A 26,575-nucleotide genomic window follows, 5' to 3' on the forward strand; every position below is an offset into this window, starting at 1 on the left:
ACCCCAAATAGGATGAAAAAAGGGAACAGGCCCCGCCAATCCTAATGAGTGTTGCCTTCTGGCAGATGATTTAGGAGTATTTCCTCCTGTAAAGAAGCTCCATAAGGTTTTTGAATGCTAGAGGCTTTTAGTGTTACTAAACCCAGGACTCTGCATTCACTATATCTGGTCTCCCACAATACACAGAACATGAAAATTCAATAGTTTTAGTAAATATAAACTGCTAAATACCTTTTCTTATCAGCAGTAAAAAGCAGTCTTGTGACTTCTATCAGTGTTCAGCCAAGCACTGGTTATGGTTAAAGCTTGTAAGGAGTTTTCATTCTCCTCTGTCCTATGAGGCTGCATGGCCCTCTGTCTGGACAGTGGTGATTGGCCCTGTGTTGATTACATTCACCCTCCCATGAAAAAAAAAAAAAATCTCTCTAGTAACACACACCAAATTGAGCAAATTGAGTGACTCCTAGGCTCCATTCACATCTAGGCGGACGAAATCGCGGCGTTTTGTCCCGCGATTTGCGGCTACAAAACGCCGCGATTATCCGCCTAGATGTGCCCCTAGGATGTGCCCCTCTATAGAGATGGTTCCCGAACGCCGCCTGAAAAAAAGGTCCGGGACCTTTTTTCAGGCGGCAGGCAGCAGGCGTACGGCGTGGAGATGTGAACCATCTCCATAGAGGGCAATGTGTTTCCAGCCCTCTGGCGGCAGCGGCGGCACACTACAGGCGACAAAACGCCTAGGTGTGAATGGGGACTAAAGGCTGTGTGTGTTATCATGAGATAGATTGGGGACTGTGGAAGGGGAGGATCAGAGAAGACAGGATCAAACAATTAGGTTCCACAGTTAGTATAACAAGCATGCTTTACTGTATATACAGACCAATTTTACGGTTGTGGGTTTAGTAACACTTTAAAGCGGAGTTCAAAGCGGTGTCACATTTGGCACCTTTTAGGGGGAGGGGGGGAGCAGGTACCGGTATAATGCAGGTATTTGCTCCCGCTTCTAGGCATAGATAGCCACAGTATACGCAAATATCTATGCCATATCTTGTCCCTCCTCATTCCCCCCGCTATCTTCTGGGACACACACAGGTCCCAAAAGACAGCAGGGACCAGTGGGACCACGCAGCGTGACTCGTGCATGCGCAGTGAGGAACCAGGAAGTGAAGCCACAAGGCTTCACTTCCCGATTCCCTTACCGAAGATTGCGGCGGCAGCATCCGAGAGCCACGGAACAGATCAGCTTCAGGTGCAGACATCGCGAGCGTCCTGGACAGGTAAGTGTCCATATTTAAAGTCAGCAGCTACAGTATTTGTTGACTAAAATAAAATTGGCGGAACTCCGCTATAAGTTAAAAGTGCAGTATCTATTATGTCATGTGTTTTTTGTGAGGTATGTGATCTTTGATTGTGAGAAGGCTGCATCTGCATTTCATTTTGAGTATAAGGCCCCATTCACACCTAGGCAGACAAATTCGCGGCACAAACCGCGGTACAAATAGCGGCGTTTTGTACCGCGATTTGCGGCGACAAAACACCGGTATTGTCCGCCTAGATGTGCCCCAGATTGACCCCCTCTATGGAGATGGTTCCCATCTCCTAGCCGAACGTCCGGGACCTTTTTTCAGGCGGCAGGCGTCCGGCGTGGAGATGTGAACCATCTCCATAGAGGGACATGTGTTTTCGTCCCTCTGGCGGCAGCGGCGTAGCACTACAGGTAGGGTTGCCACCTCATCCCTTTAAAAAGGAACACATCTGAATTACACAGGTTCTGAGGCTAATTTAATGCAGATAAGGCACCAATTGAGTTTAATTACCACCTTAATCAGCCACAGAACATGTGTAATTCAGATGTGTTCCTTTTTAAAGGGATGAGGTGGCAACCCTAACTACAGGCGTAAAAACGCCTAGATGTGAATGGGGGCTTATTGTAAAAAAAAAAAAAAAATACCTTTTTCAGATTCTAATGAGGTAAAGAAGCTGGGGGTTTTAGGGTGGATTACTTCAGGAAGGAGAGGAGCGCCGTGAAAGTGTAGATAATAAAAGCTATACCTTCACTTCAAAAAGGGAATGAACAGTTCTTTTGCAGTTTATTAGTAATAGATTTTTTCACTGTCTGGTAAATACAAAATATTGCATATGCCAAAATTTAGCAATGTCAGTTAATTTGACAATAACTCGAAGACTCATTTTTCAGTCTGACATTAGGAGATAGAACCAGGAATGCACACTGTTGCGCGCTACTTTTACCCTGCAAGGTTCATTCATATTCTCGCAGCAAGGAACATTGTTATGTGGATCTAAAAGGGTCCATTGTGAGTGGTCTTGAAGGGGTTAATGTGCATTACTGCAGGAAATGAATTCAGGTTTTAGAAGTTAAATGCATTAGCCTAATGGTTACAATAGACAGCGAGGACAGCTTTTTCTACATACCAGATATCACATACGGTACTCAATTTGGCTTATTTACAAAAGAAATAGAGAGACGGCCAACTAAAATTGTGGGACGATTTCTTGTTTTCTGGTTCAAAAAATAAATAAAATTGTGGGACGATTCACTTCAATTACCCAATCACGTGAAAAGTATCTGCTCCTGACTGGATAGTCAAAGGGAGCAGAATTTTGTTATTGCATAATTGGATAACTGTATAATTTGTAAGTGAGGATTCTCAATTTCCTTTAAAAAAGTTGCCCGGTTCTTCTAAAAATATGTCTCAGTGTCTAATGTCAGCCTGCGTTGGGAGTTTTAACCACTTCAGCCCCAGACCATTTGGCTGCCAAAATGACTGGGCCACTTTTTGCGATTCGGCACTGTGTCGCTTTAACGGACAGTTGCGCGGTCGTGCGATGTGGCTCAACAAAATGAATGTCCTTGTTCCCCCACAAATAGAGCTTTCTTTTGGCATTTGATCACCTCGGTGGTTTTTGCGCTATAAACAAAAATAGAGCAAGCAATATTTTGTACTTTTTGTTATAATAAATATCCCCAATTACTTTTTAAAAAAAGTGAATTTTCTCTCAGTTTAGGTCAATACGAATTCTACATTCGCAATAAGCGTGTATTGATTGGTTTGCGCAAAAGTTATAGCGTCTACAAAATTGGGGGTTTTATGGCATTTGTATTATTAATTTTTGTTTTACTTGTTATAGCGGCGATCTGCGATTTTTTCCGTGACTGCGACATTATGTGCAATAAAAATGCACAGATTACTGTATAAAATGTGACTGGCAGTGAAGGGGTTAACCACTAGGGGGCTGGAAGGGGTTAATGTGTCCTAGGGAGTGATTCCAACTTTTAGGGGGCCTAGCTTACTGTGACACGTCACTGATCGCTGCTCCTGATGAGAGGGAGCAGACGATCAGTGCTGTGTCACCAGGCAGAACAGGGAGATGCCTTGTTTACAAAGGCATCCCCCCGTTCTGTGAACCCGATCGTGGGACACCAGCGAACATCAAGTCCGCGGGCACGGTCAAGGAGACCGCGCGCCCGCTAGGGGGCTGGATACAACGCAATGTATATATACACATTGCTTTACTTTGCTATGATTAAGCACGAAATTATAGTGTGAAACGCGTCAGCTGTTTTACTCCTGTGTAGTGTGCTGTGACTTGTAGTGCATTTTTCCTTCTTTAAATAAAGACAACCATAAAGGTTTTTTGGAGTGCGGCTGTCCATATTTTCTTCTTCCATTTGTTGCCTTGTGCATTGCCAGCACCCTTGATCTCCTGAGACCATACTGATCATCCGAACACAATCCACCTGGAGCGGTAACTTTCTTTCTTAGGCTGGGTTCACACTACGGTTTTCCCGTCCGTCAGCCGCATACGATTTATATGAAAAAACGTATGCGGCTGAAACGGACGGGAACGTATGGAACCGCACATATGTACGTTTTCCATTGACATTAATGTTAAAGGAAAACGTATGCGGTTGCCATACTGTTTTAAAAACGACCGCAAAACCGTGGTTGAACACGGTTTTGCGGACGTTTAAAAAACGTTTTGCCAGCAAATCGTACGCACCCGGATGCATCTGAGTGCATACGATTTGCAATGCATTCTCTATCTATACGTTTTCCCGTCCGGGCCCGTACGTTTTCAATACTGAAATCGTATGCGGCTGACGGACGGGAAAACCGTAGTGTGAACCCAGCCTTACATTGCTTTGCCCGCCCGTGCCATTCTGCTGACGTAAATCTGCACAAGGCAGTCAGCATGCAGTTAAAGAGAATTTTAAAAGCTTCCTTTTGTTTACCAACATTCACCAAGCAAAGTGAAGATACACATTAACATTCACTTAACATGCTTAAAGCGGGGGTTCACCCTATTAAAAAAAAATATATATATTTTTTTTATTCTACCATTACATTCGGCATCGTAGCGCGAGCTACAGTATGCCGGTCTTACATTTTTTATCCCCGTACTCACTGTGCTATGGATCATTGAAGATTCCGGGGAATGGGCGTTCCTATGGTGAGAGAAGGTGATTGACGGCCGGCTCTGGCGCGTCACGCTTCTCCGGAAATAGGCGAAATAGGCTTGGCTCTTCACGGCGCCTGCGCATAGCCTGTGCGCAGGCGCCGTGAAGAGCCGAGACCTACTCCGGCTGTCTTCGGGGAGCGTGACGTGCCAGAGCCGGCTGTCAATCATCCTCCCTCTCCATAGGCACGCCTATTCCCCGCGGGAGTCGGAATCTTCAATGATCCATAGCACAGTGAGTACGGGGATTAAAAATTTAAGACCGGCATACTGTAGCTCGCGCTACGATGCCGAATTTAATGCTATAATGATGTTAAGGAGGGTGAACCACCGCTTTAAAGTGGAGGTTCACCCAAAAAAATCAATTTTTAACATTAGATTGAGGCAAATTACGGGAAGCAGAATCGGGTGTTTTGTTGAAAATCAATGCAGTACTTACCGTTTTAGAGATCGATGTTCTCCCGCCGCTTCCGGGTATGGGCTGCGGGACTGGGCGTTCCTATTTGATTGACAGCCTTCCGACCGTCGCATACAGCGCGTCACAAGTTTCCGAAAGTAGCCGAACGTCGGTGCGCAGGCGCCGTATAGAGCCGCACCGACGTTCGGCAACTCGTGACGCGCTTTATGCGACCGTTGGAACGCTGTCAATCAAATAGCAACGCCCAGTCCCGAAGACCATACCCGGAAGCGGCGGAGAACATCTCTCTCTAAAACGGTAAGTACTGCATTGATTTTAAACAAAACACCCGAATCTGCCTGCTGTAATTAGGCCCAATCTACTGTTAAAAAAAATTTGGGGGTGAACTCCCGCTTTAAGTAATCTTCAAATATCTGAGAAAAGGGAAAAAATATATAATAATAATAATAATAAGTTTTTGCCCATAGCAACTATTTAATGTACAAATGTGTCTGATATTTTTTTCTATAGAACCACACAACCCCAAGGTATGCAGGCATGCCAACTATTTCATCACCAAGTAATAACTTCCCCGTTTAATTTTTCCCCTATGCCCTTTTATTTATCATAAACAGATCCCCCCCCCCCCCCCCCCTCAAAGGTCAGCTTTGTGTCACCACAGTAACATTTGGCGCACAGAAGAAACCATGCTTTATTCAACACCCACGTGAAAATAGAGAGGGAAGAGTACTGGTTACTTTAATCATTCAAGAAGTTCCCTTTATAACTTTCCTGTCAGCCTGAGCACGTGCCCTAATCAACAATACTGCGGTGTTAACATGACTCAGCATGCAAAACGGAAATCTCAGCTCTTACTTGATACAGATAATTCCATCAATAGAAAAAACCCTTAATGGGGAACTTATTTGAATATAGAGAAAGAACAATAACAGTATGGTCTACACTGCCCACTCAGCTTAATGCACATGAAATATGAAGAACGTTACTTGAATAGTGCCCTTTTGCATGCCAATGGCTGTGGCAACGAGAATGCCACATTAAGAAGACACTATGTTGTTTACACAATTCCTGGTCTGCTCACTATATGACGACATCACAAGAAGTCCATCTGGTGGCAGAACATCATTTACACAGGGACTACAGACTGTCTATAGTACAGATCAGGGATAACCTACAAGAAATACCAGGTCCTCAACTGTGGCCCAGAGTAAAATAACCAATAATTATCAAAGCACTAAACAGTAACCTCAAGGAGAAGATAGGACTATTCACCTTGCATGTACCCAAGACTTTGGCTAGCTTTCTTTGGGGTCAGTTCAAAACAGAACACGTGTATAGTGTACCTATAAACCAAATCTGTTTTTAGTGTGGATAGAAGGGGGAAGTTTAGAACCCCTGTTCTATTTTACTGCTATCCAGGGCTCTGTTAAAAGGAGTTGTAAAGGCAGAAGGTTTTTTCATCTTAATGCATCAAGATAAAAAAAAACTTCTGCGTGTAGTATTGTCCCCAACGCCCCGTGTGTCTTAGCTGTCCCAGAGACTGCTCCTGATTGGCTGAGACACAGCAGCTGTGCCATTTGCTCCCACAGATATCAAACAAAACCAGTAAGCCAATCCGGGGAGAGAGAAGGGGTGGGGCCAGGTCAGGCTCCATGTCTGAATGGATATATGAAGCTCGGGTGCCCCCTGTAGCAGGCTTGTGGCTGAGGGTCACTCGATAGGAAAAGCAAAGAGGGACCCGAGAAGGAGGATCGGGGCTGTTCTTTGCAAAACCAACTGCACAGAGGAGGCAAGTATAACATGTTTGTTATTTTTAAATAAAACTTTTTTTTATCACTTTAACCAGTTCAAGCTCACCGTTTCACCCCTTTCTTGCCCAGGCCATTTTTCAGTTCAGTCACACTTTGAATGACAATTACTCATGCAACACTGTAACCAAATGATTTTTTTTTTTTTTAGACAGGTAGAGCTTCCTTTGTTGGTATTTAATCACCACTAGGTTATTTTTTATTTTATACAAAAGAAAGACATTTTTTTTAATATAAACCTTCATAAAATGTAGGCCAAAATATATTCTGCAGTATCTGTATATCAGTGTATACTATTTAGTCTGTATGAAAGTTAGAGTCTACAAACTATTTAAACATTGAACGATTTTCCTTGAGGCCCTAAAATGCCAGGACAGTAAAAATTCCCTCAAATGACCCCTTTTTGAAAAGTAGACAGTAAAAAGTATTTAGCAAGAGGAATGGTGCGTTTTTAACTACATAAAGGTCCGCCGATCGTTCCCCAGAGAGGCAGGTGATCTGTCTATGTAAACAAGGCAGATCGCCATTCTGACAGGGAACACAGTGATCTTGCTAAGCAGGAAAACAAATCTCTGTGTTCATCCAGTCAGTCCATACCCGACACAGTTGGAAAGCACCTCCAAGGGACACACTTAACCCTTTATTTGGCCCTGGTGTTAACCCCCTTTCTCTGCCAGTGTCATTAGTACCGTTACCGTGCATATTTTGAACACTGATATGTCACAGTCCCGCTTAAAAAAAAAAAAAAAATACGCTGATCGCTACCATTACTAGTAAAAATAAATAAAAATGCCGTAAAAATGTATCACATAGTCTGTGGATGTGATAACTTTTGCGCAAACCAATATACGCTTATTGGGAATTTTTTTAATCAAAAATATGTAGCAGAATACATATTGGCCGAATACATTGAAGAAATTCTTTTTTTATTAGTATTATTATTATTATTGGATATGTTTTATAGTAGAAAGAAAAAAAAAGTAATTTTTTTTTCACATTTAATTTTTTTTTTCATATAGCTCGAAAAATAAAACCCAGACGTGATCAAATACTACCAAAAGAAAGCTCTATTTGTGGGGAGGACAAGAAGGACATCAATTGTATTTGGGTACAGCGAATGACTACGCAATTGTCAGTTAAGAGAACGCAGTGCTGTATTGAAAAAAATGGCCTGGTCATGAAGGTGGTAAAATCTTCAAGGGCTGAAGTGGTCAAGTTAAAAATTATAGTAAAATGAAGAAATTAAATGAAAAAAAAAATATTCACAAAGTTGTAATTTCCACAAGTTATGTCTAACACACAGCATAAGAATACTTATAATTACACCCCAAAACAGATTCTGCTGCTATGCCTCCCAAGTATGTGAGACTTTTACAGCCTAAATGCATAAAGGGGCCCAAAATCCAAGGAGCACCTTTGGGCTTTCAAGGAGCACACATTACATGTCTAATTTCCTAAAGTGCCAAGACAGGGGAAACAAAAATGACAGCATTTCAGAAAGCAAACACCCCAAAGTATTTTCTGAGATGGATAGATAAAAAAAAATGGAGATGCAATCTCAGCTGAATTTTGTGTGTGTGAGTGAGATAGAGCTAGATAAATAGATATATAAAAAAAAAAAAACACACGACGTGCACGTTCGCACAAGGGGCTTTATTTTTACCTCCCCCACTATCTCTCTTTAGAAAATAATAATAATTTTCATTAATTTTATTGTTATAACAACATCCCTTGTGATAGCATGGGCAGTGACAGGTATTCTCTACAAATAGATTTGGGGTCTATTAGCATCTGATCAAATAGATTGCTTTGAATAGATGCTTTATAAGCTGAAGGCTGAAGATCTGCTGATCTGCTTTAGACCCCTTTCACACGTATATAAGACTTGTCCCTCGATTTGTGATGGCAAAGTCACATGACAAGTCGTTTTCCCATGAATTCCAAGGACAACCATTTATATTGGTATCATGATTTCAAGTCGTTTCGACTTCAAAGTAGTCCCTGCACTACTTTGGTCCGATTTTGATGCCACTTACACAGGCATTCCCTGAAATCGCAGCAAAGTCGCAGCCGTGAATCGTGGCAAAATCGCGTGACTTTGAAGTCGCAGTAGTGTGAAAGGAGCCTTAACAGACATTTTTACATGGGCATGTAAAAATCACATCACATGTACCCTTTATATTATATTTAACTGCAAAAGTGCATAACAGCATATATTACTCTCCAGTCCCAACAAACACACCAACAAAGTAAAACAGTTGGGAAGACAGAAATATATATTTAGCCTATAGCTTGAAAGAACAGGAAACTGATGTAAGTAAGACGCTTTCCTGAGATACCGTGTAAAGTTTGGGCAAAACAATGAGGTCTTCATGTATAATTTATCTGTTGATGAGAATTTCCAGACAACGGCTAGATGTAGAAGTAAACAATGGGGACACTGGTTTCACAAACAGAAGTCAATAAGGACTAAACCTTCTGGTAATTCATTTACAAAAACAGAAATAAAGTACTCCAGTTAATAATGAAAATGTTGCTTAGATCTTTAATATATTATAATTTTTATTGAAGCTAGAAGGGCTGTTTGGAGAGCAGCTTTGTAATTTAAGTTCCAAAGCACATGGTTAAGGCTCTGCCACCATGCAGTATGGTCAGGATTTGCCCAGTATCTTGGTAGGAAGCGCACCAAAGCACAGTTGATCAGCATTTTTTATTTTTTCATTGGGTTGAAACTTGTATCGCCGTTTCACACAGGCAAAATGGGGCATATGGCTGAGCTGCGGTTTCACTACACCTGGCTGCCCACGAGAAATTCTAACATCACAATCTGACAGCGCTGTAGACATGTCTCTCACCCACTGAAATCAATAGGGTCACACCGCTACTGTGGGTAACACTGCCGATTGCTTTCCGAGAAATGAAAGCTTATATATGTCTGAAAGGGCCCTTAGATGAGTGGAATTAACCACTTAACCCCCGGACCATATTGCTATAAAAATGACACTGGCAGGGAAGGGGGCGGGGAAGGGATTAAGTATGTTGCCTGGGTGTGTTCTAACTGTAGGGGGGGTGGCCTCACTAGGGGAAATTACTAAACGCTGTTCATACATTGTATGAACAGACGGGTCAGGCATTTCTCCCCTGACAGGACCGGGAGCCGTGTTTACACACACAGCTCCCAGGCCTCGCTCTGTAACGAGCCGGGCACGGGAGTCAGGGAGGAGCGGGGGGCGTGCGCGCGCCTAGTGGCCGCTTCGAGAGCCGACGTAGAGCTACAGGCTCTCGCGCAGGGGGGTAAGCAAGCCTATAAGTGGGCATACCCTGAAAGTGATTGTGAAGAAATGAAATGAAGAAAATGATAACATGAAAAAGGGGGAACGGGTGGGTACCCAGAAACCCCACGACGCCGGCCTTCCCACTTAGTTTTGATGATTATGGCTTACAGCTAGTGAAAAACTAAAGTTCAGTATCTCAGAAAGGCCTAGTTAGACTTACCGGTGACGGTATTTCTAAGAGCCTTTCAGGACAACCTTGGAGAGAGCGCAGCTCCGCCTCTTCTGTAGGAAACACCCACAGGCTTTAAATCCCTCCTCTTCCACCATGGCTTCAGTTATTGTGTGGCCTCCGGCACTGGAAAACAAAGCACAGAGAACCACAACACCATGATAGATATATACTTTACTTTTTTATACACATTTAGGGAGGGAAATAGCGGTTGTCCTGAAAGGCTCTTAGAAATACCGTCACCGGTAAGTCTAACTAGGCCTTTCTCAAATCGCCTTTCAGGACAACCTTGGAGAGGATAACCAAGTAACTTACCCTAGGGTGGGACTACTGCCTGCAATACCTTCCTGCCGAAGGCTTGATCTGCGGCCGACAGCAAGTCCAACCTGTAGTGCCGAATAAAAGTTGAGAAACTGGACCAAGTAGCAGCCTTACAGATCTGATCAGGCGTAGCACCGGCCCTTTCGGCCCAGGAAACTGCGGTTGACCTTGTAGAGTGAGCAGCGATCCCAGAAGGAGGAACTTCTCCTTTTGCTTGATAGGCTTCAGAAATTGCTTGTCTAAGCCATCTACCGAGCGTACTCTTAGAAGCTTTTTCCCCTTTACGGGAACCAGAGAATACCACAAAAAGAGCGTTTGATTTCCTGAACTCCTTGGTGACGGAAAGGAACTGTAACAGACATCTCCTTACATCCAGTGTATGGAAAGCTTCTTCTCCTGCATTAGCCGGAACTGAGGAAAATGTTGGTAGAATTATTTCTTGCGACCGATGGAAAGTTGAGGCCACTTTCGGTAGGAAGGCTGGATCCGTTTGAAGGACCACTCGGTCTGGCAAAACTCTAAGGAAGGGTTCCTTAATTGCTAGAGCTTGGAGCTCACTGATTCTCCTTGCTGATGTAATGGCAACTAAAAAAATTGTTTTGAGAACTAAACTTTTTAACGATGCACTCTGTAAAGGTTCAAACGGAGCTCCCGTGAGACCTTGCAAAACAATAGATAAGTCCCAACAAGGGAAAACTTTGAGGGCTATTGGTCTATTTCGAGCCAGAGCCCTAAAAAATCTAGAAATTAAAGTTTCTTTGGATAAAGATCTTTCAAGATAAACTGAGAGAGCCGCTACCTGTGTTTTCAGGGTGCTGGCGGCTAGACCTTTCTCCATTCCTTCATGGAGAAATTCCAGAACTGAAATAGTACTCTTGATTTCGAAACTTTTGGAAGAACACCAAGAGTTAAATTTCTTCCATACCTTGAGGTAGATGGACCTAGTTACCTCTTTTCTACTTGATAGTAGAGTTTTAACTACTTTATCAGAAAGTCCTTTAGATTTTAGAAGGTCTTCTTCAGAAACCAAGCAGTTAGATGTAGCCTGCTTGCTTCCGGATGGCACACAGAGCCCTGTGTCAATAGATCCTTCCTGTATGGTAATCTCCAGGGAGGTTTTGAGGCCAGGTTCAAAAGTGTTGCAAACCAAGGCCTTTTTGGCCAAAAAGGAGCGATCAGGAGCAAGTTTGTGTTCTCCTCCCTGAATTTCCTTAGGACCAGAGGGATTAGTGGAAAAGGGGGAAAGGCGTAACACAGCCGGTAATTCCATGGGTGTGCCAGGGCATCTATCCCCACTGCCTGATCCATTCTGTGAATTGAAAAGAATTCCTGGACCTTCGCATTTTGTTGACTTGAAAATAGGTCCACTTGGGGATGTCCCCATTCCTCCGATATTATATCGAACACCTCCTGGTTCAGACTCCATTCTGCTTCCACCACTCTTTTTCTGCTTAGCAGATCTGCTAGGAGATTTTGTGATCCCTTCAGGTGGACTGCCGATAGGGAGGCCACATTTATTTCCGCCCATGACAGAAGTTGATTGGCTAAGTCCATGAGCCCTTGGCTTCTGGTTCCCCCTTTCTTTAACACATACATAGATCACTGCTGTCGTATTGTCTGACAGAATCTGTACATGATGTCCTTTGACCTCCTGTTGAAAAGCTATCAGACCCAAATGAATGGCTTTCAATTCTCGCCAATTTGACGATTTTCTTGCCTCTATTTTTGACCACTTGCCTTGAGCGGTTTGACCCTCCAGGTGGGCTCCCCAACCCCAGGAGCTTGCGTCGGTTGTTAGACGCTTGTCCAGGGGAAAAAACCATGGGAGACCCTTCGTTAGATTGGAAGGGTCCCTCCACCACCATAGTGCTCGTTTCACTTTCGTAGAAAGTCTGAAACGCTTCTCGAACGGCACCTGGTGTGACCAGACCTGCAAGATGTTTTTCTGAAGTGGTCTGGAATGCAGTCTTGCCCACTGGACTGCCGGAATTGTAGCTGTAAGAAGGCCCAGAACTGACATAACTGTTCTGACTGGTACTGAAAGGTTCGTCTGGATCTGACCCACTGCTGAAAAGATTTTGTCTATCTTTTCCTGAGGCAGGAACACTTTTTGCACTACTGAGTTTAGGGTGTAGCCCAGAAACCTCATCTCCCGAGAGGGATCTAGATGCGATTTTTCTAAGTTCAAAATCCAACCTAGATTTTTGAGATGAGTCTGTGACGTTTGGAGGTTCGTCACAAGCTGATCCCTGGAATCTGCGAAGAATAATAGGTCGTCCAGGTATGGCACGACCGAGATCCCCCTCAGTTTTAGAGGCTCCAGGGCTTCCGCCATAATCTTTGTGAAAACTCTGGGGGAAGATGACAGGCCAAATGGTAGGGCCCTGAATTGGAGATGCCATACTGATGTTCCCAGATTGATGGCTAGGCGAAGGAACTTTTGGGAGGCTGGTGCTATTGGCACATGTAAATAGGCATCCCTTAGGTCCAGGGATGCCATGAAGCAACCTGGAGACAACAGTTTTGTGATGGAGTAAATTGTGTCCATACGGAAGTGTTTGTACCGTATTGATCTGTTCAGGATCTTTAGATTCAGAATCAACCGGTATTTGCCTGAAGGTTTTTTTACAAGAAATATATGGGAATAAAACCCCCGACCCTCCTGCTGTTTCGGGACCTGGACAATGACTTCTTGTTGAATCAGATCCTGTAAAAGGTTCATCATGGCCGAAGCCTTTTCTTGGTCTCTTGGAAGGGCTGTAATGTAAAACCTGCTTGGCGGACATTCCGAGAATTCCAGTTTGTAACCTTGTGAAATTATGTTCTTCACGAAAGGACTTGTGGATATTTGACTCCACTGAGGGAGAAAGGATGACAGTCTTCCCCCTACTGGAGTAGTTACGTCATTTGTCTTTAGGGTTTTGATCTGGAGGAGATCTGAAGAGAACCCCACCTCTTCCCCTACCCTTTTGAGGAATCCAACGTTTTTTGTTGACATCTTCTCTATTTTTGTAGGGTTGTTGAACAGCACGAAAATTCTTTTTAAACGTCTGTTTCTTCTTGGCTGGGAAAGCCTTCTTTTTATCGGCCGTTCTATCTAAGACTGTTTCCAGGTCTGGCCCAAAAAGAAAATCCCCTGAAAAAGGGATGCCACAAAGTTTAATCTTTGAGGCTGTATCCCCTGACCACGTTTTTAGCCAGACTGCACGCCTAGCTGAATTGACAAGTGCTGAGGATCTGGCTGCCATTTTAATTGATTCGGCTGATGCATCAGCCATGTATTTAATTGCATTAAGGATTAGAGGAAAAGAGTCTAAAAGGTCTTTCCTATGGGTGCCTGCTTCAATGTGGCCCTTCAGTTTCTCTACCCAGCATTCCAGGTTTCTTGCTACCACCGTGGAAGCCATGGCTGGTTTAAGGCTGGCGGATGCGGAGTCCCAAGCTTTTTTAAGGAGAGCATCTGCTCTTTTGTCCATCGCATCTTTCAAGACCCCCATGTCTTCAAAGGCCAGATCTGTCCTTCTAGAAACCTGTGAAAAGGCAGCATCCACTCTGGGTTTCTTATTCCAAACCTCAGTTTCTTTGTTTTCAAAGGGAAATCTTCTCTTAAGAGATTTAGGAAGGAAGGGACCTTTTTCCGGGTCTTTCCATTCTTTCTTAACTGTGTCAGATAACACTTTATGGACAGGAAAAACTCTATGTTTGGAGTCATCCATACCCTGGTACATTTTATCATGGACTGATAGTTGTACTCTTTCCTCCTGAATGTCAAGGGTAGTGTAGATTGCACCTAGAAGTTCATCCACATCCTCCAGGGATAATTTATATTTAGAGGTTCTGCCTGCATCCTCTTCTTCCTCTTCCTCAGAGTCTACAAGTGAGGGAAGAGTACTTGTCCCCTCATCCCCAGAGTCCACCACTACCGGCCTGGAGGTGGAAGCTCTTGGGCTTGCTGGTGGTTGCTGGGGCTCAGTATGGACCGCACTCTGCACTAGCATGGATTTCACTGAACTAAGTGAGTCCGAGAGTTCCTTGACAGATGAAAATAATTCTTTAATTTGTTGAGAAGATTCCTCTTCAACTAGGTCTTTAATACATGATCTACACATGGCTTTCTGCCAAGAGTCTCTCAAAGGGTTTTTACAGGAAGGACATTTCCTTTGGCTTGGTGGATTTGCTGGTTTAGATTTACTAGCAGTTTTCTCCTGAAACGAGAAATTAAACTGACTTAAATCAAAGCTCTCTTAGCTAAGCAAGGGAAACCACCACCGTGCTAATACCACCACCAGAGTGAAAAAATGTCCCCTTTAAGAAGAAAGATAGAACATAGCAACCACCAGAGTTTCTGCTAGATGGCCCAGCATAGGCTTCCATCAGAGCAGAGCAGGCTCCCATAAGGAGGAAAACAACCAAACACAATAGAAAGCCCATAAGGATAAGAATAAAGGCACCATTGTACCCCTCTTACCTGGGCCTGACCGGTGCTGACGGCGCCTGCATCCGCCATCGCTGTAACTCTTTCCTCCATTGCAGAGAGACAGCTGTAGAGGAAAACGCTGGGCTTTTGAATTTCCCGGGCTCCGCGTCATCAGTAGGAGCCGGAAACGGAAGCGCCGGTCAGAGAACCCGCCCTCCAGTCCCTGCATTCCAGGCGCCAGGAGCCACGAGCGCCACGCCTCCACAGGAAACGCCGCGTCGCCGGCGTGACGTCACCCGCCAGACCGGGACCCGGAACCGACATGCAGGACATGTTTCTTGAAAGAAACGGTACCTGCCCGACCACCGGGGTCAAAACCTGCGGACTCCAGGCACCAGACGCAGCGTCCCCTATGGATCCTAAAGCTCCCGTGAGCAGGCGAGACCAGAGGACTCCGGAGCATCCCCCCTTAAAGGTACAGCGGAGGAGCTGGGATGGTTCAGTCACCACCTTACAAAAAAGGTAAAACAATGAGGGAAAAGCCTGTCTCCAGCCTTGGAGAGAACGCAGCTCCCTGGCTCCAACCTGATGCTTCCACCATGGCGGAGGAAACACAATAACTGAAGCCATGGTGGAAGAGGAGGGATTTAAAGCCTGTGGGTGTTTCCTACAGAAGAGGCGGAGCTGCGCTCTCTCCAAGGTTGTCCTGAAAGGCGATTTGAGAAAATTTGAATATTGTAAAAAAGTTCAATATTGTAGACTCATGGGGGTTGATTTACTAAAAGGCAAATCCACTTTGCACTACTAGTGCACTTGGAAGTGCAGTCGCTGTATATCTGAGGGGGACATGCACTGAAAAATAATTTTAAAAAAAGCTGCATTTTTGCTTGTATATGAATGGATGATGAAAGCAGAAGAGCTTCTTCTCATTTTAGATTGTTCCCTCAGATCTAAAGTGACTGCACTTGTAGTGCAAAGTGGATTTTCCTTTAGTAAATAGCCCCCATGGTGTCACACTCGAATCAGCCAATTAACTAAAAACACCTGTAAAGCTTTCCTGAGCCTTTAATGGTCTCTCAGTCTGGTTCAGTAGGTTACACAATCATGGGGAAGATTGCCGACTTGACAGTTGTCCAGAAGACAGTCACTGACACCCTCTACAAGTAGGATAAGTCACAAAAGGTCATTGCTAAAGAAGCTGGCCGTTTACAGAGTGCTGTATCAAAGCACATTATTGGAAAGTTGAGTGGAAAGAAAAAGTATGGCAGCAAAGGGTGCACAAGCACCAGGGATAACCGCAGCCTTGAGAATTGTGAAGAAGCAAAAGCTGATCAATAATTTGGGGGAGATCCACAAGGAGTGGACTACAGTTGAGATCCACAAGGAGTGGACTACAGTTGATGTCAGTGGAGATCCACAAGGAGTGGACTACAGTTGATGTCAGTGGAGATCCACAAGGAGTGGACTACAGTTGATGTCAGTGGAGATCCACAAGGAGTGGACTACAGTTGATGTCAGTGGAGATCCACAAGGAGTGGACTACAGTTGATGTCAGTGCTTCAAAAGCCACAACACAGATGTATCCAGGACATGGGCTACAACCGTCGCATTCCTTGTGTCAAGTCACTCCTGAGCCAGACGGCAGAAGCGTCTTAACTGGGCTAAGGAGAAAAAGGGCTGATCTGTTGCACAGTGGTCCAAAGTCCTCTTTTTGGATGAGAGTACATTTTACATTTCATTTGAAAATCAAGGTCCCAGAATCTGGAGGAAGAATGGAGAGGCATTGAATCCAAGTTAAATGAGGTCCAGCTTGAAGTTTCCACAGTCAGCCATGTCATTGATCCACTGTGGTCCTTTCAAGTCCAAAGTCAGCGCAGCTCTCTACCAGGAAATTCTAGAGAACTTCCCTCTGCGGACCAGCTTTATGGAGATGGAATAGTGCCACAGGCTGATTGCCTCCATGCCACGCCGTATTGATGCAGTAATTCTTGCAAAAAGAGCACCGGCCAAGTATTGAGTGCATACCATACTCTACATCGGGGATATGCAATTAGCGGACCTCCAGCTGTTGCAGAACTACAAATCCCATGAGGCATAGCAAGGCTCTGACAGCCATGAGCATGACACCCAGAGGCAGAGGCATGATGTGATTTGTAGTTTTGCAACATCTGGAGGTCCGCTAATTGCATATCCCTGCTCTACATGGACATACTTTTCAGTAAGCCAACATTTCTGTTTACATTTTTTTGTATTGGTCTTATGTAATATTCACATTTTCTGAGATACAGAATTTGGGATTTTCACTAGATGCAAGCCATAATCAAAATTAAGAGAAATGCTTCAAATATATCACTCTATGTGTAATGAATCTATAGAATATTTGACAAAGAAGCTAGCTGGCAAAGAAGAGCTGTCTGGGAGCTGGAGGGGGGGGCAAGCCCGCCAGTAGGCGGGGTTGAATGGGAGTCCTTCTCCCATCGATTGTGAAGGGGAAGAGAGAGGAGAGCCACCTAAATGATCAGAGAGCGGGGAACACAGCGATAACAGCTTTCATTTCAATTGCCATGTGTTCCCCGCACTCGCTGTCACATACAGCCCGGCAAGCTGCATTGATGGGCAGAGGTGAGGCTGCATTGATGAGCACAGATAAAGTTGGTAATATTTATTTTTATAACCCAATTCTGCATAAAACATTTATTTGTAATTTCATGAGATAATTTATGAGGGCATATTTAGGGGGCGGAATAAGGGGCGGAGCAACTGGTGGCAAGTAACCCTTCAGGCCTGGCTAGTAGCTCAGGAGGACTTTAAAATGTTGAGCCCTGATATAAGAGTTTGCATTTTTGAATTTTATTACTTAAAGGGGAGGTTCACCCTAAAAACGACTTTCTATTATTACATTGGCCCCCCACATTACAATACAATTATGCCTATTATGTTTTTTTTTGTGCTGTACATACCTTGGTACAGCTAATTCACCTGTGGCTTCCGGGTTGCGAGTCCCGCGGGAGTGGGCGTTCCTAAGATGCTGTTGATTGACGTGATGACCAAAAATGAGCTCCCCCCGTCGCGTAAGCTGCGTCACGATTGCCGAAAGGAGCCGAACGGCGGTGCGCAGGCACAGTATAGCGCCGACTCGCCGTTCGGGTCCTTTCGCCAATCGTGACGCAGCTTACGCGACGGGGGGAGCTCGTTTTTTGTCCTCACGTCAATCAACAGCATGTTAGGAACGCCCACTCCCGCGGGACTCGCAACCCGGAAGCCACAGGTGAATTAGCTGTACCAAGGTATGTACAGCACAAAAAAAAAAAACATAATAGGCATAATTGTATTGTAATGTGGGGGGGCAATGTAATACTAGAAAGTCGTTTTTAGGGTGAACCTCCCCTTTAAGTAAATTAACTTTTGACGATATTCAAAAAACATATTTGAGATGCACCGGTACTTTTAAGAAGACCCACTTTCACACATGAAGGATCATGTGATTTTAGTCCTGCCTTTTCTACATGGAGGACAAGATTTTATTATTATTTTTTTAGTTGGACATACACAGCGCAAATTTCGGACATTTATCGATTAACTGACCAGGATTCGAGCAGTGGGTGGCCCTGTTGTCACCATCGCAATCTGAAAATAGAAGGAGCCAGTGCAAATATACTGCCTTAACAGCAGATGCACCTAATCAGATACTATCACTGTTCAAGGATTTTGGTGGGAGCTGGCAGGGAAGGTTCCTTCATCCACCCCGTTTATCGTGGACGTGGGAATCGAGTGATTTTTTTTGATTGGTCTGCAGGGCTGAAAAACAGACATCTCACAGTGTATGGCTAGCTTTAGCCTTGACGTAGAATATAAAACAGATCTTAAAGACACAGATAGATAGATAGATAGATAGATAGATAGATAGATAGATAGATAGATAGATAGATAGATAGATAGATAGATAGATAGATAGATAGATAGATAGATCTTATATTAGTGGAGATAATGTAAAATCAGTCAACTTCCAATATGAAAGTAGTGTTTTCCCACTACCAGTTCAAAAATCTTTTTTTTCCCAAATAACCTAACTGCATTCATACAATCTGAATTTTAATATTCCAAGATAGTGAAGAAAAAAGGGGATTACACAGCTTATAGAAACATAAAGAACATACACACAGCAGGAGACCTGCTGTTCTATTATACTAAGAAAGGGGGTTGGGGTAAGAACTAGTATACTGTGCTTCACAGTAGTTAAGATGGCCATAGATGAAGCGATTTTTTTTCCAGCAACCACAGGCTCAATTTCCCCATTAACACAGTCAGTGGTAATGGGGGAATCCCTCACACTGAGCCATTGTGGAGAACACAGATAACGGCTAGCAGCTATAACAGCCATTAAATCCGACAAGTTGGTTGTACCTACATTGATTGATGGATCATCTTGGGTACATTCAGCCTGCCCATATATGGTTTGAATCTTGGCTGGTCCCTGCTTAACCGGGTGAGATTCAAACCATCTATTGCTGGCTTTAAAGGCTAAAATCATATCAAGATAAAGCAGCCCATATACAAGCATTTTTTTTCCGTTCAGCCAACAGATTTAGGGGGGGGGGGGGGGGTTTTGATTGCCCCCTTTCACACTGAATGCAGATGGAGGAATCGTCCCCACTGAGCTATTGTATTCTGACAGTAGGGAAGCTTTCCCACCATCAGAATGACCTGACATTTACAATAAATAAATACAAAAACAAAAAAAGGAGGAAGAATCCCTGTTACCTGCTTGACTTAACACTAAAACTTCCTATGGCATTAGACAGAATTACATGTGAGAACATAAAAAGGTGCCGGCTTCTATTTCTAGAAGGGAGTTCAAAACGGACAGCGCCGCCATGACTCATCGTTAAGGTTGAATAACCGGATCCCGATTTATCTCGTTAGCTTTGGCCTAACAGCCGTTTCAGTAGCCAGGTTTCACACAAAGAGCAGACACACCCCAGCCTGTGAGATGACAGTGTCCTGGTGAGAAGCACTAAAAGAGGAATTGGACGCATCTCCCTTTGCAAGGCCTTTGTTTTGGGTAAACAAAGCAATAGGGTTTTGAATGGAAAAAAAAAAAAAAAAACAGTTTACACTTTTCACCAATGTATTGTTTTTTTCACAAGACTTTGAACTACTAGATGGAGATTCAACACTAATTAAGGAGTCTTTTTTTTTCCTTTTTGCAGCATTTATGAGTTTTTTCTTTCCCCAGCTTGTTTTCTTTCAGCATTAAAGCGGAGTTCCACCCAAAAATGGAATTTCCGCTTTCGGAATCCTCCCCCCTCCGGTGTCACATTTGCCACCTTTAAGGGCGGGTTGCAGATATCTGTCTAATACAGGTATTTTTCTCCCACTTCCAGGTATAGATAGACGAGCCATCCGCGGCTATCTACGCCACTTCCTGTGCCTCCTCCGCTGCCCCCCTGCCATCTTCTGGGAGATGGCACAGGTCCCAGAAGACAGCCGGGACCAGTGGGGTCACGCATGTAACCAGGAAGTGAAGCCTCAACCACACAATAGCAGATATCATAATGCCGGTTAACGCACTGCACATAAGTAAATGGGACAAATGATTTCAATATAAGCTGTGCATGTTAATAAATCCCTGATTGGCGCTACAGGACATGGGTACATCAATTATGAACTCTCTTCTTTGCAGGAAGCGCTTTGTTTTTGTTTTTTATGCTAAAAAAAGACTGCTTTGAAGCTTCAGTTACAATGCAGAGCTACAGTAACACGTTTCAGCAAAACAAGGTAGCACATTGTCTGCATTAGTACAAAAGTACCTTCATGCCCTTACAATCACTAATTATATGCTATAGTGTAAGGGGGGGGTGTAATAGTTCATCTTTAGATTGTAAGCTCTCACAGACAGGGCTCTTTTATCCCTCTTCTATTGAACTGTAGTAGCATTTCCCTTTATTTCGTAAAGCGCTGCACAAACTGTTGGCGCTATATAAATCCTGTATAATAATCTAGTGAGGGAAGGTCTGATCTGATTTATAAACTGCCTTCTGTTTGTTGTTCTTTTCACACCTACATCTATAAGTACAGTGCCCATGCAGTGAAAGAATGAATCATGGTCTCACAAAAGACTATAAATGCAGTTATATTTTTAGGACATTTTTCTAGTAGACTGAAAGATCTCGCTCATAAGTTTCCTGCTCTGTCTCCATCATACCACACAGTTATGTGATGAACACAAGCCATGCTACAGCTTCTATGTTGAACATTGCATAGTCTATAATCAACCTTACAAATAGCTAGGCAGTGTGTTTATTCTTCTGGTTACCTAGCAACAGCATCCCTTCTGAACACTACTGAAGTACAAGTGGAGCCGTCTCCCACAGCAACCAACTGCCTCGGATCATCGATCACATGGGACAATTTGGCAAACTAAGACACAGCTGGTGTCGTTGCCAGTAAATGAAAAAACAAAACATGATTTGCTCTAACAGGTCAGCCAATGTATGAAGCTCTGTCATTTAACAAAGTGAAGGCTTACCCGTTTAATATACTTCAGGCTGCATTTACACCTGAGCCTTTCAAAGTAGCGCGTTTTTACCATAATTTTGTACAGGTCACCAATGTAAAAAGCAGAAAAACTCCTGTAATCTGCCCCAAAGAAGTTCATGTTCTTTTTTGAGCTTTAGGCTGCTTTCACAATGGGGCAGCGTCGGCTTCATCGTCTTTTTTGCAGGTATTTGGCCACTATCGGGGCACCTTTAACCCCCGCTAGCGGACAAAAAGGGTTAAAACCACCCTCAAAGCGATGCTGCAGTGGCACTTTGCTGGCGGTTCGGCCACACTGCCCATTTAATTCAATGGGCAGGAGCAGTGGCCCATTGTGAACAGGTGCCATTGAAATGAATGGGATTTTGCTTGTTGGGCGCATTTCAGGTGTTTTATGAGCTGAAAACACTCAGGTGTGAATACTCACCTATGTAGATGCTGCATCTATCTGATGCTGTTGCTTTCCCCCGCCATCTCTACACCGAGAACTGAGCAATCAAAGACCGATGATCGCTTAGTTCAGGGTTTGACAAATTTGCTTGGAATCTAGGAGCCAGCTAAAAAAAGTTAGGAGCCAGAAAACGCGCCCCGTCCCGACGAGCTCGCACGCAGAAGCCAACACATACGTGAGCAGCGCCCGCATATGTAAACGGTATTCAAACCACACATGTGAGGTATCGCCGCGATCGTTAGAGCGAGAGCAATAATTCTAGCCCTAGACCTCCTCTGTAACTCAAAACATGCAACCTGTAGAAATTTTTAAACGTCGCCTATGGAGATTTTAAAGGGTAAAGGTTTGTCGCCATTCCACGAGCGGATGCAATTTTGAAGCATGACATGTTGGGTATCAATTTACTCGGCGTAACATTATCTTTCACAATATAAAAAAAAAAAAAATTGGGATAACATTACTGTTGTCTTATTTTTTTTTATTAAAAAAAGTATATTTTTCCCCCAAAAAAGTGCGCTTGTAAGACCGCTGCGCAAATACGACGTGACAGGTCACAGAAGGAAGCTTGGGACTTCAGAAGGCCGCAAAGCTGCGGCCTCAATTACCGGCCGTCGTGGATCCTGTGTCCTTATGCGCCCCCACCCGCGACGGCCGGGAATTGAGGCCGCAAAGCCGCGCCTTCAATTACCGGCGGGCGCCAGGTCACAATTTCTTGTCGCAAGTGCAACCTGGTGCCCGGATTTTGTCGAGCCCTGGCTTAGTTCACGGTCCACTGAGCACAAACAGGGACTTTTAGTTACCACTCTGTGCTCTGCCCCTCCTGGAGTGCCAGGCTGTGCAGGCCGCTGGCTCAGGCTTGCAGTGGCCTGCTGAGACGTTGGCCCAGCTGCCAGTCAGGCGCATGGGCAGATCCAGACAGTATTGTCAGAATCCCTGCAGAGGAGATATTCTTTTTACCTACAGGCAAAGACCTCCTGCTTTCAAGTCTCCTCCCATGCTCATCTCCAGAGCTTCTCCCATTCTCTGGAACTCTCCACCTCAATCTGTCCGGCTATCTCCTACTCTGGCTGCCTTCAGGAGATCCCTGAAAACTCATCTCTCCAGAGAAACCTATCATGCCTCCAAGTAATCTTTTACCACTTCCATCATTCCCCACAGTTACAATCTTTTATACCACCTTTCCCCAACATATTAGGGCCCTCAACACTCTTGTATTGTATCTGTACTGTATTGTCTACCTTTTATATTGTAAAGCGCTGCTTAAACTGTTGGTGCTTTGTAAATCCTGCATAATAATAATAAAAAGCCTTTATAACCACTTCAGCTCTGGAATTATTACCCCCTTCATGACCAGGATATTTTTTGTGATACCGCACTGCATTACTTTAACTGACAGTTGGGCGGTCGTGCACCACTAAACCCAAATAACATTTGTGTATTTTTTCTTCCACAAATAGAGCTTTCTTTTGGTGGTATTTGATCACCTCTGTGGTTTTTATTTGTTGCACTAAATACAAAAAAAAATAAAAAATTACTTTCTGCTTAAAAAACATATCCAATAATTTTATTTTTATTTTTTTAAATCAAATTTCTTCATACTACGGCCCTCCAGTTGTTCAGGAACTACAATTCCCATCATGCCTAGTCATGTCTGCGAATGTCAACGTTTTACAAAGCCTCATGGGATGTGTAGTTCTGCAACAGCTGGAGGGCCGTAGTTTGAAGATCCCCGATCCCCGATACACACACACACACACACACACACACACACACACACAGCGATTACTGAGTTTACAGCAGGACAGTGATATTGTGGCTGACAAAGTAGACACTATTGACACTTTTTGGGAACCAGTGACACTAATACAGTGATCATTGTTAAAAAAAATATGCACTGTCACTGTACTGACACTGGCAGGGAAGGGGTTAACATCAGGGACCTATCAAAGGGTTAAAATGTGTTCCCTAGGAGTGATTACTGTGTAGAGGTGCTCCTACTGTGGGAAGGCAGAGATATGTGTTCCTGCTTAAAAGCATCAAAGCCTTCCCTTGTCAAAGAACGGGGATCTGCCTTGTTTACATAGGCCAGTGATGGCAAACCTTGGCATTCCAGATGTTTTGGAACTACATTTCTCATAATGCTCATCCGCTCTGCAGTGTAGTTAGGCATCATGGGAAATGTAGTTCCAAAACATCTGGGGTACCAAGGTTTGCCATCACTGACATAGGCAGATCGCTGTTCAGCCTGAGTCCCTGAATGATTAGCGTCCGCCAGACCTGCCGATTGGCTCCTGCTGTGTCCAATAACCAATAAAGAAATCGTTGTTGGAGTGCGGCCATTAGGGTTGAATTATTTTCTATACACAGTGGGTGCGTGCCCTAGAAGTGCAGAATCACAAGTACGTGATTCTGCCCAGAGTGGCTATCCTGCCGCAGTGTGTGGGGTGGTCAGCATGTGGTTAATGTGGAACTAAACCCTCCTATCATTTACAGCCATCTCCCCCATACACACTGTTAGATTTTCTGCAGATTGTGGTCTTCAGATTTACCAAAAACCATATAATATGAGGTCAAACCTTAAGGCCCCATTCACACAGTCAGACCGTTCAGGTCCGCCTGTCAGTTTTGACGACGGTCCTGAACGGCCGCTCCATGCAGTCCTATGGAGCGTCGGATGTCAGCGGAGACATGTCCGCTGACATCCGACCCGCCAAAATTAGACGTATGGCGATACGTCCATATCCATCCATGGCGGATCGGGTGAGATCTGATGAAAACTGACTGTTGTCTGTTTTCATCAGATCGCTCCATAGGAATCAGCGGCGCTGCACAAGCCCCTCCCCGCTCAGTGAGCAAAGAAGAGCTTGTCATCTGCCAGCTCAGCGGAGATCTGCGGACTGATCTCCCGCTGAGCTGGTGGACTCCGTAGCGACGGAGTCCGCCTTGTGTGAATGGGGCCTTAAGCCCGATTCACATCTATGCATTTTTAGTGCTTTTTTGCATATTTGTACTACAGAACATTTAACATGGTTTCCTATGGAACACGTTCTGTAGTGCAAATCTGCAAAAAGCACTAAAAATGCATAGGTGTGAATCAAGAGTTTCCATTTGTATGCAATCAGGCAGGGCCCTGCACTACATGGTTCTGGTAAATCTGAAGACACAAATCTGCAGAAAATCTAATAGTGTGTATGGTGGGGGGGGGGGGCTTTAGCTCGTGTATGATCTGTAACTGTCATGGTGCTGAACATGTGATCAGTTATGACTCCGGACATTCGATTTGTTTGACAGTTTGAGAGCAAAATGTGACAGTTAATCACGGAATGCTTTGAAAATAACCGTTAATGTCGATGGGTTTAGTTCCATTAATGTCCGTTTTTTTAGACGAGAAATATTTCCTTTGTTTACACTTTTTTTTCTCACCAATCAGAGATTTCCTCAGCAATTACAAAGAAAAGGATGGAGACTGATGTAAATGGGATCCATATTTATCAGTATTATATTACAAAAAAAATAAATACAAATAAAGTGTGCCTAATATAAAATACTGCCTGTGTGAGGGGGTCTGAAAAATATATATATATTGGATACAGCCCAAAAAAAATAAAACATATAAATCGTTTTAATACAACGTATAAGGAAATAAAATGGAAGCCAGTGTAATTCCTGTCCCCCAACACCCATACACGGGGAGGAGTAAATGCAGCCTGACGCTGAGACTCTGATATTGGGTTGCTATGGACAACATCACCCTGGTAACAGTATCCAGGGAACCCCTCCCCGGGATTGTTTACAAGGAGAGGCGGTGATGAGGAGAATCCTCGGACACAATAACCGTTCCCTCCTCACCCTCCATTGTCCCCACAGGACGGCTCCTCTCCCAGCCCGGGCACACCATCACCCAGGCCGGGCACACCGAGCGGTCAGACTGGGCGGGGCAGTGCCGAGTCACCGCTCGGGGCCTCCTCCATCCCCACAGCCGGCCAGCCTCACACTGTGCGGGCAAACATCAAACTCGAGCAGCCTGCGGCCTACGCCTAGTCATAGAGCGACGACGGCGATTACCTCCCTCCTCCTCCCCCCGGAGAGCGGAGCGCACTCTCCTCACGCCCACCCCCTCCCCGGAGCCCCCACACCCTTCTCCGCACTCACCGGCGATAGGTCTCAGCTATCCGTGTCCCGGGCATTTCGAGCTGCCGGCGGGGGGCTCGCCTGGCGGAGAGCGGGGAGCATCGTGTCCTTCCGGCTGCTCAGCGCTTCTTCCTGCTCCCAGAATCCTCCGCGGCGACCGCCGCCGCCGTCTCCCCTCCCCCAACCTGCCTCATTCCCCCCTCCCTTCTCCCCCCAACAGCGTCCCTACAGGCGACACTCACTCCCCACAACTAGCCTGTGTGTCACGTGATGTGCCCCCACCCCTCCCTACTACACCCTGACTGTCCCTTGAATCATTTACTACACCCCCTCCCTTCCCTACTACACCCTGACTGTCCCTTGTATCATTTACTACTTCCCTACTACACCCTGACTGTCCCTTGTATCATTTACTACACCCCCTCCCTACTACACCCTAACTGTCCCTTGTATCATTCATTTACTGCACCCCCTCCCTACTACACCCTGATTGTCCCTTGTATCATCTA

The 26,575-nt window shown here is 44.6% G+C and overlaps 1 protein-coding gene across 7 annotated transcripts in view; it reads right to left on the reverse strand.

The window, feature by feature from the left end:
* RC3H1 (ring finger and CCCH-type domains 1) overlaps positions 1 to 26,215 on the reverse strand; it is a 109,331-nt gene extending 83,116 nt beyond the window's left edge. For all 7 annotated transcript variants that reach the window (XM_040360389.1, XM_040360392.1, XM_040360390.1 and 4 more), the window contains exon 1: positions 26,088 to 26,215. The gene's annotated coding sequence lies outside the window, so the exon portion shown is untranslated. The remainder of the gene's footprint in view (positions 1 to 26,087) is intronic.
* Between the last annotated feature and the right edge of the window lie 360 nt (positions 26,216 to 26,575).

This window comes from Rana temporaria, chromosome 7, assembly GCF_905171775.1.
Source record: "Rana temporaria chromosome 7, aRanTem1.1, whole genome shotgun sequence".
Taxonomy (NCBI): Eukaryota; Metazoa; Chordata; class Amphibia; order Anura; family Ranidae; genus Rana; species Rana temporaria.